General features: G+C 52.6%; 1 pseudogene across 1 annotated transcript; it reads left to right on the forward strand.

The window, feature by feature from the left end:
- Positions 1–7,752: 7,752 nt before the first annotated feature.
- LOC309600105 (cyclin-Y-like protein 1) lies at positions 7,753–9,100 on the forward strand (annotated as a pseudogene). Its single transcript has 2 exons — positions 7,753–7,761; positions 8,393–9,100. The product of its transcript is annotated as a cyclin-Y-like protein 1 (transcript).
- The last annotated feature ends 8,219 nt before the right edge of the window (positions 9,101–17,319 follow it).

Genomic DNA, 17,319 nt, shown 5'->3' on the forward strand with positions numbered 1-17,319 from the left:
TTGAGGGAGAGGGCTACCCCATGACTACAGACCAGCAGAATCCTGTAGCCTCACAGCTTTTACATGAGTCAGGAGCGAGGGCCCTGGGAAGCAGCTCAGCCCCTCGAGGCTGCCTGGAGGCAGCATGAAAAGAGTCGGCCTGGGTTCAGGGTTGTCCTCAGTGAGACCTGAGTGCTGCGGCCCTGTTCGTGTCCCCTCAGACAATGCCTGGCACTGTTGTGGCGGGATGTCACTACAGGCCTCAGAATGCTTGGGCCTGGGCGTGAGGTCAGGCACAACTATGTACGCACACGCATGCACTAACACATGCCCAACATGCACAAGCGTGCACAAAGATGTACACCGATGCACAGACAGAAGCAAACGTGCACAAGGACACAGACGCGTGTAGTTGCATCTAAGTACTGACACCTGTGCAAAAAAATACACACCTACACAGAAACGTGATGTCACCAGAGGCACGCAGGTGTGTGTACACACAAGCATACAAGCACATAGATGTGCATGCAGATGATCGCACAGACTGGTACACAATCACACTCCCACGCACGTTATTGCAGCTAAGCACATGGGGGCAGAGGTGATGGGGAAGGGATGTGACTGAGGAGCTGCTGGGGACCTCCCTGCCAGAGCAGGGGTGGGGCACTCTAAGCAGGACAGAGGCACAGGCAGCATTGTTAAAGGAGTCTCAGGGACTGTCCAGAGAGAGGAGGAGGCCAAAGAGGTTGGCAATTCTCTCCTGAGGGCAGCTTAAGGCGAAAGAGAGGTGAAAACCTGAAGTGCAGCACGCCTGCCTGGGAAGGCAACAGCCACTGACTGTTGGAGTGAGCCGAGAGGGAAGGAAAGAGGAGGACAGGCCACATACTCACAGGAGCCCCTGTTTGATGAGCCAACAATTGCAGGGCTGAGAGCAGCTGGGGCCCTTCCTGTCAGCAGGCTCATAAAAAGGAAAAAAAGCCATGAGAGTGCCCCCACCTGACATCACCTGCCTCCCCTGGAACCCTCTGGCACTCAGTCCGTGTCTTCTCCCCGCACTGACGCATCCTTGCCCCGGAAATCATAAGGCCTGTCACCCCAGGAATACAAGCATCCGTGAGGGAATGAGCACGACACGACAAGGAAATGCAAAGACAGCGTGGAGGGAAACAGCAACACATGCCATGTCATTACCTGGGATGTTTCCGTTCATTAGGAGCATACAGGAAAATTGATGCTTAGGCAGCAGCTGCCTTTGGGCCTGAGGCAGTGTGAAGACAATATAAAAGCCAGCCCCAACTTGTTGCTCTCTCAACCACTTCTGCCACCTCCTTCTCCTTGGGAACCAGGTGAGTTGGAAGCCCCTTTCTCCTCCACCTCCTCTAGGACGGGGTCTTGCCTTCAAGGACAACTCAGCTGACACCTGCTCCTTCATCTTATGTTAGTGCTCTGAGATCGTGGTCACGGCAGAGGGCAGAGGAGAGACGGTCTGGTCTGTCATGGAGAGAGACTGAGGCTGGGATGAGGTGGCTCTTTGCTGCAGGCTAGTCAGGAGCATCCCTGGGCCTGGCTGCTATCCGAAGGGCCCCGCTGGGCTCAGGCAAAGAAGCCCTGGCTCCCCCCTGCACAGCCTCTACCTGCCTACCCGGCAGGTGCTTTGGTTTCCTTTTGGCGGGGTTTCCGGCTGTTCCTCAGGTGTCCCTGTGCTCTGTTTCCTCCCTGCCCTCTCTCCTAGGTGCACCTCTGGCCCAGAGACATGTCCTGCTACGATCAGTGCCAGCCATGCCAGCCCTGCTGCCCACCCTGTGGCCCGACCCCGTTGGCCAACAGCTGCAATGAGCCCTGTGTCAGACAGTGCCAGAACTCCACGGTTGTCATCGAGCCCTCTCCCGTGGTGGTGATTCTTCCTGGCCCCATCCTCAGCTCCTTCCCACAGAACACCGTTGTGGGATCCTCCACCTCTGCTGCTGTTGGCAGCATCCTCAGCTCTCAGGGAGTGCCCATCACCTCTGGCTGCTGTGACCTCTCCTGCATCACCAGCCGCTACTGTGGCAGCAGAAGGTGCCCCGCTTGCTAAAGCCACTGGTCACACCCAGACAAGGAGCCCCGGACACCCAGAAGATGATGCCAGGCTGAATGACGGAGATTGTGGCCGTTGCGCTGAGAGGGGCTGAGCAAGCCCCGCTCTTCCTGCAAAGGGTGTCAGCCCTTTGCAAGGGGCCAGCCTGTGCTCTCTGAAAGCATGGCCAGTGCCTCTCGTTCCCTTCCTCCACTTTTTCCTTTCCCTTCTTTTCCTTTGTAGCTTTCTGCTCCCCTGGACCATGAGGCCCACCAAAGCCAGCCTGGGGGGACCTGCCTGCCCCTCTCCCCTGTGGGGCACTGACTTTTGCCTGCCTATCCTTTCTCTGTGGCCTCCTCTCAGAGACATCTTGTTTCCCTCTTTAGACTCATTAAACTCTGCTGCATCCCAGCCTCTGGCTCTGTGTGCTCGTTTCCTCTCTGGATGCTTCTTAAAGCTGTCCAGGGAGAAAGGAGATCTGCTGGGAGGGAACAAATGGGTGAGCAAGTGGACCCTTTCTCATTCCTAGAGGAATGCGAGGGCAGGACACACCGTCTGTGGGCCTCCTTCAGTCCCTGTCCCTTGGAGGTGAGGACGACATCTCTGGCTACTCCACAGTCACTGACCATCAGCCCTTCCCTTGCTGCATCTCTGCCCAGAAATATTCCCCTTGGCCTCAGAGCACGCCCTACAGATGGTGATCCCAACTTGTGCTGTCTTCACGGGAGCACCCCAGTGCTGCAGGAGGCCCTGGGAGGTCAGCAGCCCCACAGAACTCTAGAACCCAGAGCCTCCTCCTCCTCCTCACCTTCCCACCCCTCTCCAGGAGGACAGGGCATGGCATCCATCCAAGAGCAATGATAGCTAAGGCAAGTCCCCTGTTCTTCTGCCACACCCGTACAGTGCCCCATGCAGCCCAGCGGTTGTTTACACAGATTTGCAGAGCTGAGGTGTCTCACAGATTGCACATCCCCAACTCCCATCAGACACAGCAGCTCCAGGACAGAAAGCTTATTCGCATGGGCCTGCAAGATGACACAGAAGAGCGACGGACAGTTCCTCCCATGGTACTCTAGAGAGAGTACTGATCAGAACAGCCCACGCTCTGTCGTTGCAGCTCATGGCAAGTGCAATCCCATCCTGGGGCGCAGGGGAAGAACAGTTGCATGGCAGAAGCTCTCTCGCCACCTTCTCCTTTTCCCTGAGGCCACTAACCCCAGCCCTCACAGAAAGAGGATCTTTGCCTGCAGGTCTCTGGGTGCATAGGGGAAGTAGGGCTGCCAGGGGAGGACTGAGGCCCCTTTCCCCAGAGCTCCGCCTTGCACAGAAGGGCCTCCTGCCAGGATGACAAGAGAGGAGAACGGTACTGTGCCCCTCCTCCTAGCTCCCACCTCTCCTGAAGCCTACAGCTCATGGGCAACAGCCTGTGGTGCTTGAACCTCTAGCAAGCTGGGACTACAAAGACAGCTGAGATCTTCTGCACTGACCTGTCTCTGAAACACTGAGAGTGGATGGGCCAGAGAAGAGAGGCAATGAAGGATGGGTGGCTGGGGAAAGAAAAGCTGTAAACCTGCCACTAGTGCAACTTCCCACCTTCATTCGTGGCTCTTCTATGTCCTCCAGCCCCAAGCTGCGTGGTGGGATGCGGGATGGGGCGTTGTGGTCAGTACGCAACAGTTCCTTTCTGCCGCTGTTTCCTCTTCAAGCTTCTCCTCTGCTCCAGCATGAGCCCTTCCCTTAGGCTGCAGCCTTTCAAGACTGGCTCCAGCGTGGGTCCTGTCCATGGGCCAGAGTTCCCACCAGGAGCCTGCTTCAGCATGGGCTCTGCACAGGCCACAGTTCCTGCAGGAGATGGTATCCATCTGATCTAGCATGGGATCCTCCAGGGCACTGTTGCCTGGAGCACCTCCTCAACCTCTTTTTTCTCTGGCCTTGGTGGTTGCAGGATTGTTTCTCACACTTCTTTTTTAGTTCATCCCTCACTTCCTGTGCAGCATTTTGCCCTTTCTGAAACATGTTTTCATGGAGCCACTCCCAGCGTTGCTAACGGGCTCAGCATTGGGCAGCGGTGAGTCTGCTTTGGAGCTGGCTGGAACTGGCTCTGTCAGACGTGGGGGCAGCCCCTGGATTCTTCTCGCAGGGACCACCCCTGCAACCTTCCTCCCCAGCCTTCCTGCCAAAGCCTTGCCACGTAAGCCAAATAGAGTGGGTCCAACGGAGTATGAGGCACTATTAGATGAATAAAAATTTCAACACAAAAGAACCAGTCCAGGCTCCATTAAGGGAGGGATGTTACTTTGAATAATCTTACAAAAAATGGTATTACTAGTCACGCTTCGAGATTTGGAATAAATGCTCCAAAAATACAGCCATCTAATGTCCTTGGTAGCTCCTTTAGGAAGTGGAGCAGATGGAGCTAATTATGGTGATTTCCTTAATGGTATTAACATCAGATCTTAACTGCAGTATTTCACAGCAGTTTCTCAGCTTCCCCACCAGCGAGTAGGCTGGGAGTGCACAAGAAGTTGGGAGGGGACACAGCTGGGACAGCTGACCCCAACTGACCAAAGCAATATTCCATACTGTATAATGTCATGCTATGCAATAAAAGTGGGGGGGTGTGAAGTTGGCAGAGGCTGCCGTTCCTCGGGGACTGGCTGAGCATCCATGGGTTGGTGGTGAGCAGTTGTTTTCTTTGCATCACTTGATTTTCTTGGTTTTATTCTCCTTTCTTTTTGTTGTTTTGTTTTTCCTTGCAATTGTTTTCTAACTATTAAACTGTCTTTATCTCAACCCATGATTTTTCTCGCTTTTACCCTTCCAAATCTCCCCCCCATGCCACGTAGGGGGAGTGAGTGCGGGGCTGTGTGGTGCTCAGCTGCCAGCCGGGGTTAAACATCAACAAGTGTGCATCAGTGAGTGAAAGTCAGGTTGTGGTCTCATGGCAATAATCAGGGTTCAACGAAGTCCAGTGATCACCAGGTGTGTTGACAGAGACGAGGCAGGTCTCAGGTCAAGCTGGGAAGTCACCCCCATGTCAGGGTCCAAACTGAGACCAGTGGGGTCCATGACCAGACACAGGCACAGATGTGCCACTGCTAGAGGTGTAACTCGGGTTGGGGACAAGCATTAGAACTTAAGCTTAAAAGCTGCTCCCATGGGAAGGGGAGTTGGCTCTCAGTGAAGCCTCCCAGCAGCACCATCTGGCAATGATCTCAGCAAGGCCAACAAAGGGAAGGGGGCAGCCCTCAGCTATGCTACCTCTAAGCTGGGTAAGTCCAACTATCCTAACACTCACAGCAGAGCAACATCTGGACCCTGGTCCCTTTAGTCCAATACCATTTGGTGTGAGGTCTTAGCCCCTGCCTCACTTAGCACCAGGCAGATGAGCTGCACAAGTGCATCTGGCATTGGCATGGACGTGAGGAGCCTGTGTGCCACCCCAGTCACCAGCAACGCTGCATTATAAGAGAATTGATTCGGGGACAGCGGCCTGCGTAGGCAGGCAGGTTTCTTGGCCTTTCTCCCTGTACATAAAGCAAGAAAGGGAGGGCAGAGGAGGCAGAGACTGCATTTCAGTTCTCTGAGAACCGCTCTGCCAGGCCAAAGGCACCACCATTCCGCTGTCGATTCCTTTCCAACCACCATTCTGCTATGACCTGCACACGCCCTCACGATGAGGGTCACACAAGCACAGACTGATACACATGTGCTCATGCGTGCCTGCATGGAACCATGCAAAAATCTAGACGCTCACGTAAAGCCAGGAAAACGTCAGCAGCTGTGGGCTCTGCTGAGGACATGCTGGGGACCACCTGTGACATGACCTCTCGAAAGGTGGTCCTTGGGCATCTGGGTGAGAAGTATGAGAGCGGTGCCCATTTCCTGACAACTTTGCCACAAACAAGCCCACAGGAATGACCCAGGTGCACACATCACCTGCCTGCAGGGCATGCCACCAGCACTTGATCTGACCCTTCTGCCTGCACCGACGTGTTTCTGCCCCGGAAATCCTCAGGCCTCTCATCCCAACACTTACAGAAGCCTTCATATGGGAACTGACGTGGCATAAGCCAGGAAGCGAAAAGGCAGCAGTGCAGGAAACCAGGACACGGCCCATCCCATTAGCTGGGATGGTTTGCATTTGACATGAGCCTGTCAGAAAATTAGTACTTCCACAAAGGGTGCCTCTGGGCCTGAGGCAGTGCAGGACTGCTATAAAAGGCAGGCCAACTCTCTGCGCTCTCATCCACTTCTCTCGCCTCCTTCTCCTTGGGAATCAGGTGAGTGTGAAGAGTCTTCTCCTCCTCCTTCAAGATCGGGTCTTTCCGTGATGTATGTCTCAGCTGATGTGGGCTGTCGTAGCCCAGGGCTGGGAGCTGCGTCTCATGGGAGAGGGATGGGGAGAGAAGGTCTTCTGCAGAGAGAGGCTGGGACTTAGTTGAGGTGGCTCCTGGGCTTTGAGCTGGGCAGCGTATGCTGGGCCACGAGGTGCCTTGGCGCCACTGTGGTTGGATGCAGTGCTGCTGCTCATGTTTCCCTGTGCTCTGCTTCCCCCTGCCCTCTCTTCCAGGTGCACCTCTGTCCCAGAGACATGTCCTGCCAGCCCTGCTGCTCGCCCTGCGGCCCGACCCCGCTGGCCAACAGCTGCAATGAGCCCTGTGTCAGGCAGTGCCAGAACTCCACCGTCGTCATCGAGCCTCCTGCTGTGGTGGTGACCCTGCCCGGCCCGATCCTCAGCTCCTTCCCACAGAACACCGTTGTGGGATCCTCCACCTCCGCTGCCGTTGGCAGCATCCTCAGCTGTGATGGAGTGCCCATCACCTCTGGGTGCTGTGACCTCTCCTGCATTACCAGCCGCTACTGTGGCAACAGATGTCAGCCCTGCTGAAGCTGCTGGCAACGGCCCCAAGCAAGAACCTCCAAGACCTCACAACATGGTGCTGGACAAGAGATGATAGAGCTTCGGGCCATTGTTTCCTTCTTCCACTCTCCACTCTCTCTCTCTTTCCTTTGCTGTCGCTGTCTCCCAATGCCAGCCTAGCAGAGACCTCTTGGCCTCCCTCCCTCTGCAGGGCAGGCAGACGGACAGCCTGCAGGAGCTCCACCGCATCTTAGTGGTTGCCCCTGGTGCTCCCTGGGAGCCACCTCCTTTTCTTCTTTCGACCCATTAAAGTTGTGCTGCATCCAAGCCTGAGCCTCCAAGTCCTCCTTCCTGCTGAGGCAACTCTTCCAATCTGCTCAGTGAAAAAGTTGGTTTTTTGGAGAGGATAAGGTTGCGCACAAAAGAGGACCCTCCTCATTCCCAGAGGAAGGAGAGGGCAGGACTCAGTGCACTGGGTTTTATTTTGTGCTCTGTCACTTGGAGCTGAGGAAGGCATTCCTGGCCTTTCCACAGCCAATGGCCTTTCCACAGCCCATGGCCATCAGTCCTTCCAGCCTTGCTGCATCTCTTTCCAGATGGGCCTGGAGCACTGGGACCTGTAGCACATTCTGTTAATGGGGAACCCAACCCTTGGATGAGGAGCCCATGCCTGCGGGAAGCCAATGGATGAGGTCAGCAGCCTCTCTGGCTCTTGGGGAAGGGTTCTCCTCTAGCTCTGGATGGAGCTGTGCTGGGGGAGCAAACTTTCATAGATGATGTCTCCTGAGGTCATAAAAGGAACTCCTGAAGGCACTGCTGGTCTCAAAATAACGTCTCAGGCACACAGTGCCCTATGAACCATGTGAGGTTCCACTCATGCTCCACCTGCCGACAGTATGGGGCAGAGGCACCCTCTTTGTCCATCTCTCTGGGCACTGGGCACCTTCTTGCTGGGCACAGAAACCAAGGCTTCACTTCCTGCTTTATGAGACCTGCTGCCCCAGCACTGGGGTCAGTTGCCAGCACCCAGGCATCTCCAGTTTCTCCTTACTGTGCGAATGACCCCCACAGGCAGCCCCACAGGTTGAGAATCAGTCCTGCCCTGGGGACATGGTTTTACAGGACTGGCATCAACCCAAGTGTAGCACAAACACTGGGGCAGGAGCTTGCCCATACTCAGCTTCCCTGGCTCTCGAAGTGCTCTGAGGCAGGGCCAGCCTGAGCTCTGCTTACATCACCACTGCTCCTCACATGCAGGCCAGTGTCTTCCCAGCACTGCAGTCCCTGGCAGCTGGAGATCTCTCATTGCCCCTTGTCTGCTCCATGTGGCTTCTTGTGATGAGAGAGCCTCTGTCCTAGCTGCCCTTTAAGTAGAGGACTACTGTGATAAGGTCACCCTGAGACTTCTGTTCTCCAGGGAGAAAAGACTTAACTCCTTCAGTCTTCCCTTATAGAACAAGTTCTCCAGCCCTTTGGTCGTCTTTGACATGTAGAAGGTGGTGACAGCAGATGGCAGATCAGAATCAGTGGAGGCCAAATCAGGGAACTCAGATCCCAGCAGTAGCAGCCCTCACCTCCAGCACATCAGCGACCAGGTTTTCCTAATCTAATCCATCTGATCATACCAGAGCAAGTAGAATTTTCCTGAGCAAGTCTCAAATTGATGTGCAAGAGAAGAGGAGGAGTAACCATATCAATCATGTTTCTTCTGGACAACTTACAAAAATATACAGCTCATGCTTAACAATATTTATAGATGACTGCACAGTCAGTGAACCTAATCTTAGAAGCACAATGAAGTGCAACATTATCAATATTCTACCATACAAAGAACAGAGATTCAGATAGATTATTGGATATTTTTGAGGAAAAATCTCATCCTCTCACATAGGAAGAAGTTCCAGATGACTACTACAAGCATGGTCCTGATCGCAAGCACATCTACCAGTTTGTTCAGACACTTTTCAGTGCTGCACGGCTGACAGCTGAATATGCAATTTGGTTTATTTGGAAAGGCTTTTAACCTATGCAGAGACTGACATATGCCCTAGTAACTGTAAGCAGATAGTCCTAGGAGCTATAATGCTGGCTTCTAAAGTAGGAATGATCAGGCTCTGTGGAATGTGTATTATGGCCAAACATTGAAGGACTTATTGAAGGACAATGAACTCAGTAATAGCCAGGAAGAAAGGGGAACATGACTGTGCAAGATGATAGCAGGCCACACAAATAGTTTTCCTTATGATATGGAAGGTCATCATAATTTTTGCCACAACAGTGGGGGTGTACCAGATCTCCACAAAGGAAATCTGATGAGGAAGAAATGCATCTGCAGGTGCTTATTGCTCCACAGAGTGACAATGAAGAGGTCATTCCCCACCAGGGTTAGAAGATACATGGAGAAGATAACGGCACATGGGGTCATGTGTCTACCTAGGGAGGTCAGGAAGACCAAGGGAATGAGACTGGTTACAGGTGTCTTGTTCTCCTTTGCCATGTCTCTGAAAATTACAAAGGAGGTTATCTCAAAGTGAAAAAAAATTCTGCCTGAAGGAAGGTCCTAACTAATAAAAATTTCAGCTAGACATTGCAAATAATCACCTGCATGATCATCCTCACTAAGCCAATTCTATCCCCAGAATGCATTCTCTTAAAACAAAAGTGAACATAAATGGAATTTAAGGATGCTATAAAAATAACAAAGTGTGGTGGTTTTTTTTCCAGTTCATCTACTCCTGATCTGCAGCTCTCAACAGCTGGAAGAATTTATTGAGTTTTTATTTTGAAATGTGGTCCTTTTTGATGCTGAGACATGCTATTCTCCCTTGTGTGATTTTATTCTTTCCAAGAATAATTGCGATTTTCCAGTTCTCAGAAAGGTGTCAAATAGGAGTCCTGTTCTTTCCTGGCTGGGTTCCTGGTCCTGTCCTCCACCTTATTCTTGCTTATGTTTATGTTTCTCAAGGGCATCATACTGTCCTGTTTGGAATAGCTTTGTCATATCCTTTAGTGGGTTTGACCTTGGCTAGCTGTCAGATGCACACCACTCTTTCTCAATCCCCCTCCTCCACAAGACAGGGGGAGAAAACAAGGTGAAAAAACTCATGGGTCAAGATAAAGACAGGAAGATCAAATATCAGTTACCCTCACAGGCAAAACAGACTCAATGTGGGGAAGATTAATGTAAATTATCACCAATTAAAAATAGAATATGATGGTGAGTAACAAAGACAAAAAAAACCCAACTAAAAGCAGTTTTAGGTATTTAAGTATGCTTTTCAATGATACTTAACAATTTCTTTGACCTTCACCCTCAGCTCCAGGTAGTGATTTAAACACTTGTCACCCTCAGGCAATCACCATCTCCTAGGTGCAGAGGAGGAACTCCTGAAGGCACTGCTGAACTTGAAATAAGAGCTCAGGCATGCAGGATCCCATGGACCAGGCAACGCTCTCCTCACTCCCCTCCTGCCTGCAGTTCTGGGCAGATTCACTGTCCATACTCATTATCCAGGAAGTGGGCACTTCTTGCTGTGCCCAGACCAAGGCCTCACTTCTTCCTCTCTGAGACCCGCAAGCAGTGGCACTGGGTGATTCATCAGCGCACCATCTCCTCACCCTGCCTTGGACAACAGAGCTTTGTTTCAGAGGGAATCTGTCCTCCAACAGACCTCACATACTGAGAGGATCTGCAGCAAAATAATGGAGGGCAGATCAGTGCCACCAAGGTAGGAAACCTCTCCTCATGCTAAGCTTTGCTGGCCAAAGTGCTAGGATGGGTGGAAGGAAGGCACAGCCCCTGAGTGTGTACTCAGGGACCCAGGAACCATCCAGGATGACAGAGAATTGGAAGTGGGATGTAATGTTCTCATAGAGGCTCCTTGGGTCCCTCACCCCACTGGAGGTGTCCTGGTCCCAACACACGAGGACCAGGCGCTACACGCTGTTCTCTGGAGGCTCTGGGCAATGGGAAAGCAGGGAGCTGGGGCACAGCACAGCTCCCCTCTGGGGGCACCCTGGCAGGAGGTGACAGGCATTTTTGGACAGTGGGATCCACACTGAGCTGAGGTGCATGCTGAGACCAATGCTCCTGTTTGTGTGTGACAATGTCAGAAAACCACCTCCCAGCCCCAAGAGCAGAGCTCCTGGAAATGACTCAGTGGGGAAGGGTAAGGAAGAAGTGAGGAAGAGAAAATACATGTTCTTATCTTGCCTGAAACACTCCTCTGGTTCTGTCTGCTCTGGCAGTGAATCATTTTTGTCCCTCAGCCAACAGCCAACTGAACTTTTTCATGGAGGACACCCTGAGGATGATCTTGCAGATGGCTGTGTGGATCCCCTGAGCTCTCCACAGACACAATGTGTATCCAGCTTTCCAGCTGTAAGTGTAGACAAGGAAGCACAGAAGGTGTGAGCATGTTAACTGAGCAGGCTAATGCAGAACCTCTGTGTCCTGGTTTCAGCTGGGATAGAGTTAATTTTCTTCGGAGTGAGTGAGCAGCTGTGTGGTGCTTAGTTGCTAGCTGGAGTTAAACCACGACACTCTGTCTGCACTTCTCAGTGACCATCCACCTTTCCTTCCCTCTCAGGCACAGGACATCTCTTTTCTTCAGGTGCCTTATTCTCTTTGCCTCCTTCTGGTTCTCCCTGTTCTGTCTTTCCTTCTCATACACACCACTTTGATACAGACTAAGCTCTGCCTGTCACTCCAGAAGGCTTCACTGCTAACACATACACTTTTACTCCCTCAGAAAGGAAAACTCAGCTAGAACTTCTTTGTAGCCACCACAGTTGGTTTTGTCAGCTTCCTACACAGCTGCTCTCCAAGGTCAGCTCTTTCCTCTGCCAAATGGGCTTAGCGTGACACTGTGCACAGAGAGAGAAGCTCATTCCTAGAAATGGAGTGAACAGCTGTTTTCTGTCAGGAAAGTAGGGCACAGGGATTCCCCCTAGCAAAGCAGTGGTGATTCTCCTAGGATGAAGGAGAGACATGAAAAGCAACAGAATAGCTTGGGGCATGGGTGGGAATCCAGCTGAACAGAAAATCTTCCCCAGTCTCTGCCTGATGGGTTTTTTTCACATGCTGAGGGTTTGGCTGATGCCCAGGTGCATGGCTAGGAAGGGATTTTCCTTCCTCAGGCTATTTTGGCTAGGAGATAAGCCCACAAGAGTCCTCATGTCTCACAATAAGGGCTCCCTTCTGCAACAGTGTACTTCAGAGGAGGCTGAGGGCAGAGCAGGACAAGCCAGTCAGATACGTCTTTTTAATACTCATTCCCATGCCGCAGTTAGTTTCAGCTCAGGGGGGTTGATGAAGCCTGGTGTGGTTCATGTGGCACCCCTCATTAGCTCTCGCCGAAGTCCAGGCACTCGTTGAACCTGGCAGTTTTATTGTACTATTTTGCTCTTTTCCCAAGACCCTGGATCTGAACTCAGACAAAAAAAAGTCACACCAGCATGCTGTTAATGACATTTGTCTTTACTGAACAGGCTGTGGAGACAGAGACCCAGCCTCACCACAACCTCAACATGCCACTGCTGGACAAGCAGGTCTACAAGAAAACAGTGCTGGGGAGGGAAACACTCCACAGGGAACACACACACTGTCTCTCTGTGTGATGCTGCGTGCTGTGGGTACCAATGTGGGCTCAGTGGAGAGACAAGTGGTGCTGTCCTGCAGCTTGGCATCCTGCACATGGAAAGGTACCTGAGAGTTCTCCACAGACAGCACAGAGGAGAACCTCTACCCAAGGTTTGGATCTATCCATTCACAGCGGCATCTGAGAGGCCTGGGTCAGGAACTCCTCTTGTTCCAATCCCTGCTAGCCTGAAAGACACATCTCATCAAAGGCTGCAGTCCCACCAAGACTTCCAGAAAAAATAGGACTATATCATGCTTTCCCTTTCACAGGTTGCCCACAGAGTTCCAAGAAAGAGGGAGTTCCTACTTGCAGGTTCCCATCTTCTCCTACCTCTGCTGCCTCAAAGCAGCCTCCAAACCTCACTGTGAAGAGTGGAGAAAATCTCTTTAACTGCTGCTCCACATAGACCTCCTTACATCCCCACACTGCTGACCCAGGGAGGCTCTCTAGAGAGATGATAGACTGGTGCTCATCCCAAGCACAGGAATCAAGTTGCAATCATCTTTGCTATGCCACAGGTTCCCTAGGGCCAGGGTCAGGTTTTTCAGGCACTTGGAGATTCTTACTTGAGCAGTGAGGCAGCAGCTGGACTTTTCACAGCCCTCTAAGTCAGAAGGTGTTCCAGCATCCTCTCAGGCAGACATACCTGCTGTAGAACTGCTTCCTCCAAACTCCAGGTCACATTGTCAAAGGGGCTTTGGTCACCTAAAAATTTATGTAGTAGACTAGAACAGATCATGCAGTCCACTGTCAGGCAACAGAAGGCTGCCGGGAACCTTCCAACATGTTATGTGTTTTGATGATCTCAATGAGCCCAACCATTCCCCATCAAGGGAGGTGTGCATGATGATTTTCTCTGTCTGTATAGTACCCAGCTGGACATGAGGTCTGCATCCTGGGAGTGGAGAAGGTCCCCTTCAAGCCCACACATGTCCACCTTTTCTATAGGTACTACCTGGATGGAGATAGGACCAGGCACAGACAAAAGTTCCCCAGGGACTGGCTGAACCCAGGACTCTCTTCCCAAAGGCCTCTTTACAGCTTTGACAAAGGTCAGATCTTCAACACCTTATCTCTGCTTAGCAAATTTCATAGTGATTCACTCCTGACGTATGAACTTCCTTTGAGCCCCCAAAAGTGTCTTTACAGTAAGTGGCTGATTCAATCATTCATTCAATCTCCAGGACCTTACATCAACACCAAAGGTTCTGTGTTGGGGTTGAGAAAGATATGTACAACAAGCTCTTCATCTCAAAACTAGTCACTGTGAGGAATGCTTGAAGGTGTCGGTAACCTGCCTTTCTGGTGCTGGTGTTGAACTCGAAATGCTAACTTTTTGACATTAAGTCCTAGCAGAAACAGGAGTGTCTTGGGAGGAGATTATGAAATTGGAGGATTGTATATCTGAGCTTGTTTACAAAGTAACCAAACAAGAAACCACTTCTTTTCTTTTTTAAGGACGAAGCTAACAGTAACATGTCACATGGGTCTTCTTGTTCTAACACTGCTCAGGGTTTCCATGGCTATGTTAGTGGTGTCAAAAAAAAACCCCAAGAGAAGACGACCCTACCCACTGCAAGGCAGCAATGCCCATCTTTGCAGCAGGACTGAGGGCTGTCAGTCTATCCACAGGGAGAAGGATCTCTGCTGCTCATCTCTCTGTGCAGAGCAGAAAGGCACTGCTCCTTTCTGGGAGCTAGCGGGGCTGGCAGCTGCAGTCACTCCTTCCTGGGCACTGCCAGACACTGCCACTGGTCCCATCATGATTTACTCTCCCAATACCAATGCCTATGCAGGGGATTTCTGTCTTCTTCCTGGTAGGAGTGTGGAGGGCAAGGAAGTGTGAGTGGCAGGAGAGGAATTTTGCCTGTTGGGCAGCTCTACAGCTGTGTTGGGCGGGGGGGGGGGAGGACACAGGACACGGGACCTCACAGGGCTTCAGGGCTTTAGTGGGTCTGATGCTGATGCTGGTACGGATTCCAGTGCTGGGCAGGCAGACAAACTGCCCCAGGGCCTGGGGCCGGGCGGGGCTGGGCGGGGTCGGGGGGGCAGAGCGGCAGTGCCCCCTGGCGGGCCCGGCCGGGGCTGTCCCCCTGCCCCTGCCACACCTGCCCGGCCCCGCCCATGCCAGTTCGTGCCCAGCCGCAGCCCCGGCTCCTCTCCCCGTGCATCCCACGGCGCAGTAATACACCGACGCGTCCCCGTGCCGGGGCCGGGCGAGCCACAGGGCGCTGGACCGGCGGTCTGCCGACACCCACAGCTGCCCCGCCAGGGCCTCCACCTCTTTGGATCCTTTAAGACCGAGCACAATGAATGCAGGGCCTCAGCCCAGGAGCTGATGATACCAATGGATGAATTCGGTGTCAGAGTATGAGCAGTTGATGTTGATGCCAGTGCTCTTGGTGATCCCTGCCAACAGGTCCTGCTGCACCTGGGCTTTGTGTGCAGCCACTGTCGAGGAGACAAAGAAGAAAATAATCTCATAACCTGCTTTCTGCCCAGCTGTTTCCCAGGACAAATCCCACAGAAACAGTCAGGAACATACAGAGGTGATAAGGAGAAAAGTTCCTAGAGGATGTCAGCATCATACAGAAAGACATAGAGGAAAGCACAGAAATAGGGAGAGTTGGATGAAGAATAGACTGATGAGTTTGCTGAGGGAAGGTGGGACGAGAGCAGTGGAAGGGATGGAGGGGAGGACAGTGTGGGGCAAAGACATCTGTGAAGAAGCCAGGGGTCACAGCAGACGAGGGAACTGTGGTGCCACTCCATGTCCAGCCCCAGTCCTGGCCCCACACAGCCCCCAGCCTGGCCCCTCTTCTCTGCCCCCAGTCCTGCACACCTACGAGCACTGCAGCCAGCCCCACCGGACCTGCGCCCCAGCATTGCCACATCCCGCCACTCCGCTGCCCACACCTCACTGCCCCCCACCAGCTCTGGGTCTCTGCTCCATCCATGGTGCCTCCTCTCTGCCATGTCCTCTCCTCCACTGGTACCAGCTCCACTCTGGGACCGTGCCCTGCAGCAGTGCCACATGGGACCTCACTTGGTCCTGGGCCCTGGCAGGGTGCAGAGGGGAGGCAAGAGTGGTGGGAGCAGGGTTCTCAGTGGGGCTGTGGCCCATGGAGGCAGAGGGTTCAGGGCAGGCAGGACAGAAGTGAAACAGGACAGGAAGCATGGGGCTGCTAAGCTGTGGTCCCCCTGCATTGCCAGGCACAGACAGGAGTGGGATGAGCTGCCATCATGGGGGCACCTGGCACTACTGGATTGCAGGAACAGGTGCTGCTGTGCAGGGACACAACACCCCAAAACCACACACTGACCCTCCACCCCAGAGCGCCACAGACTGGTGCTGCCCTTGGAGGCCTGTGGCCCATAGTGCTAGCCAAGTGGCCCATGAAAGGATGGAAGCATCCCCAGAAAGAGAGGCTGGGAGTGCTGAGCAAGCAGGAGCTGCAGCTCAGCCCCAGGGCCTGAAGGCAGTGCCAGCGGAGGGACCAGCAGGAGCAGAGCTGCCTGGAGCAACACTGGGTGTATGGGAGTGTAGGCAGGGGTTGCCCCCAGCATGGGCACCTTGGCCACAGGGATCCCAGTGCCCTGAAAGCAGGCAAAGTGGAAGGGGGGATGACAGCAACAGGGCATGGCAGGAATTTTTTTGAAGTTACTTGTTTTCTCGAAATGTCTCATTGGAAAATTGGTCATTTAAAACTACATCTGGAAGTAAAGAGCACTGGGTTCTGCTGCATGCTCTCATCCATCAACGTAAAAGGAAAAGTAAGCTATATCAGGTGAAGTCTCCAGAAGATGCAAAGCAGGCATTGACTGTCATGCAAAAATGCAGGAAGAATCAAGTGCTGAAGGTCAGGCAGGGGAGGAGGCTGTGGGAGCAGGAGTGGTGGAACAAGTAGAGGGGGAGAAGCTGAATATATAAGAGGAGAAGTCAGTGCTGCTGGGAGAGATGTGGTCTGGGAGAGAAACAGCACCTTTCTGGAGCCAGATGGACCTTTCCTCCCTCTCAAACACAAGAACAAACCCAACCCTCCTTTCCAGCACTTTCTCAGGCAGCTTCTGTCCCCAGCTGGCATCATGACTCACAAGCCCATGAACCTCCCTCCTCTTCCTGAGTCCACTGGTGTCTCTTGTAGAGGGAAAATACCTACTGAATCTGGCCCAGCCCCCTCCCACCAGACAACCTGGTGAGGTCAGCTTTCATATCCTGATTCCTCAAGGTGAACATGAGGGGATTCACCAGGAGTGTCTTTGTGGTGCAGAAGTCAGCAGCCAACTCTGTTCTCAGGTACATGAGACCATGGGCATGTAATAGCCAGTCACACAGGCCCAAGATGAGCGCTCAGAGGAGTAAGGCATGGACACTACCTGCACGCAGGGAGGGAATTGCTTTTAGGAGTCCTGTGTCAGGATGACAGGGATTTCTACTCACCAGCACATGCCTTTGCAGGTGGACATCAGCTCCTTGGCCACATTCAGAGCCAATGGAAGGGCATGTAGTTCCAATAACCAGAGCTCAGCATATTTTCCAGTTTTCAGATGGCATTTTCTGGTGAGTGTGCAGAACTTTTCCCAACTTACAGAACAAGCTGTATATACACATATACCTACAGCTGAGAAACAACACAATCCAGTACACCACTCTGCTGCCGTCGCTGGCCTTCAGAGCTCAGAAAGTACTAGAAGAGGTAAATTTCCATTGGCAGGTGGGGGAAAGAAACCTGACTTCTCTATCAGTGCACCTTAGAAGAAAGACTGAAATGATATGG

Source organism: Platalea leucorodia, assembly GCF_965183815.1.
Source record: "Platalea leucorodia genome assembly, chromosome: 22".
In the NCBI taxonomy this organism is placed as follows: Eukaryota; Metazoa; Chordata; class Aves; order Pelecaniformes; family Threskiornithidae; genus Platalea; species Platalea leucorodia.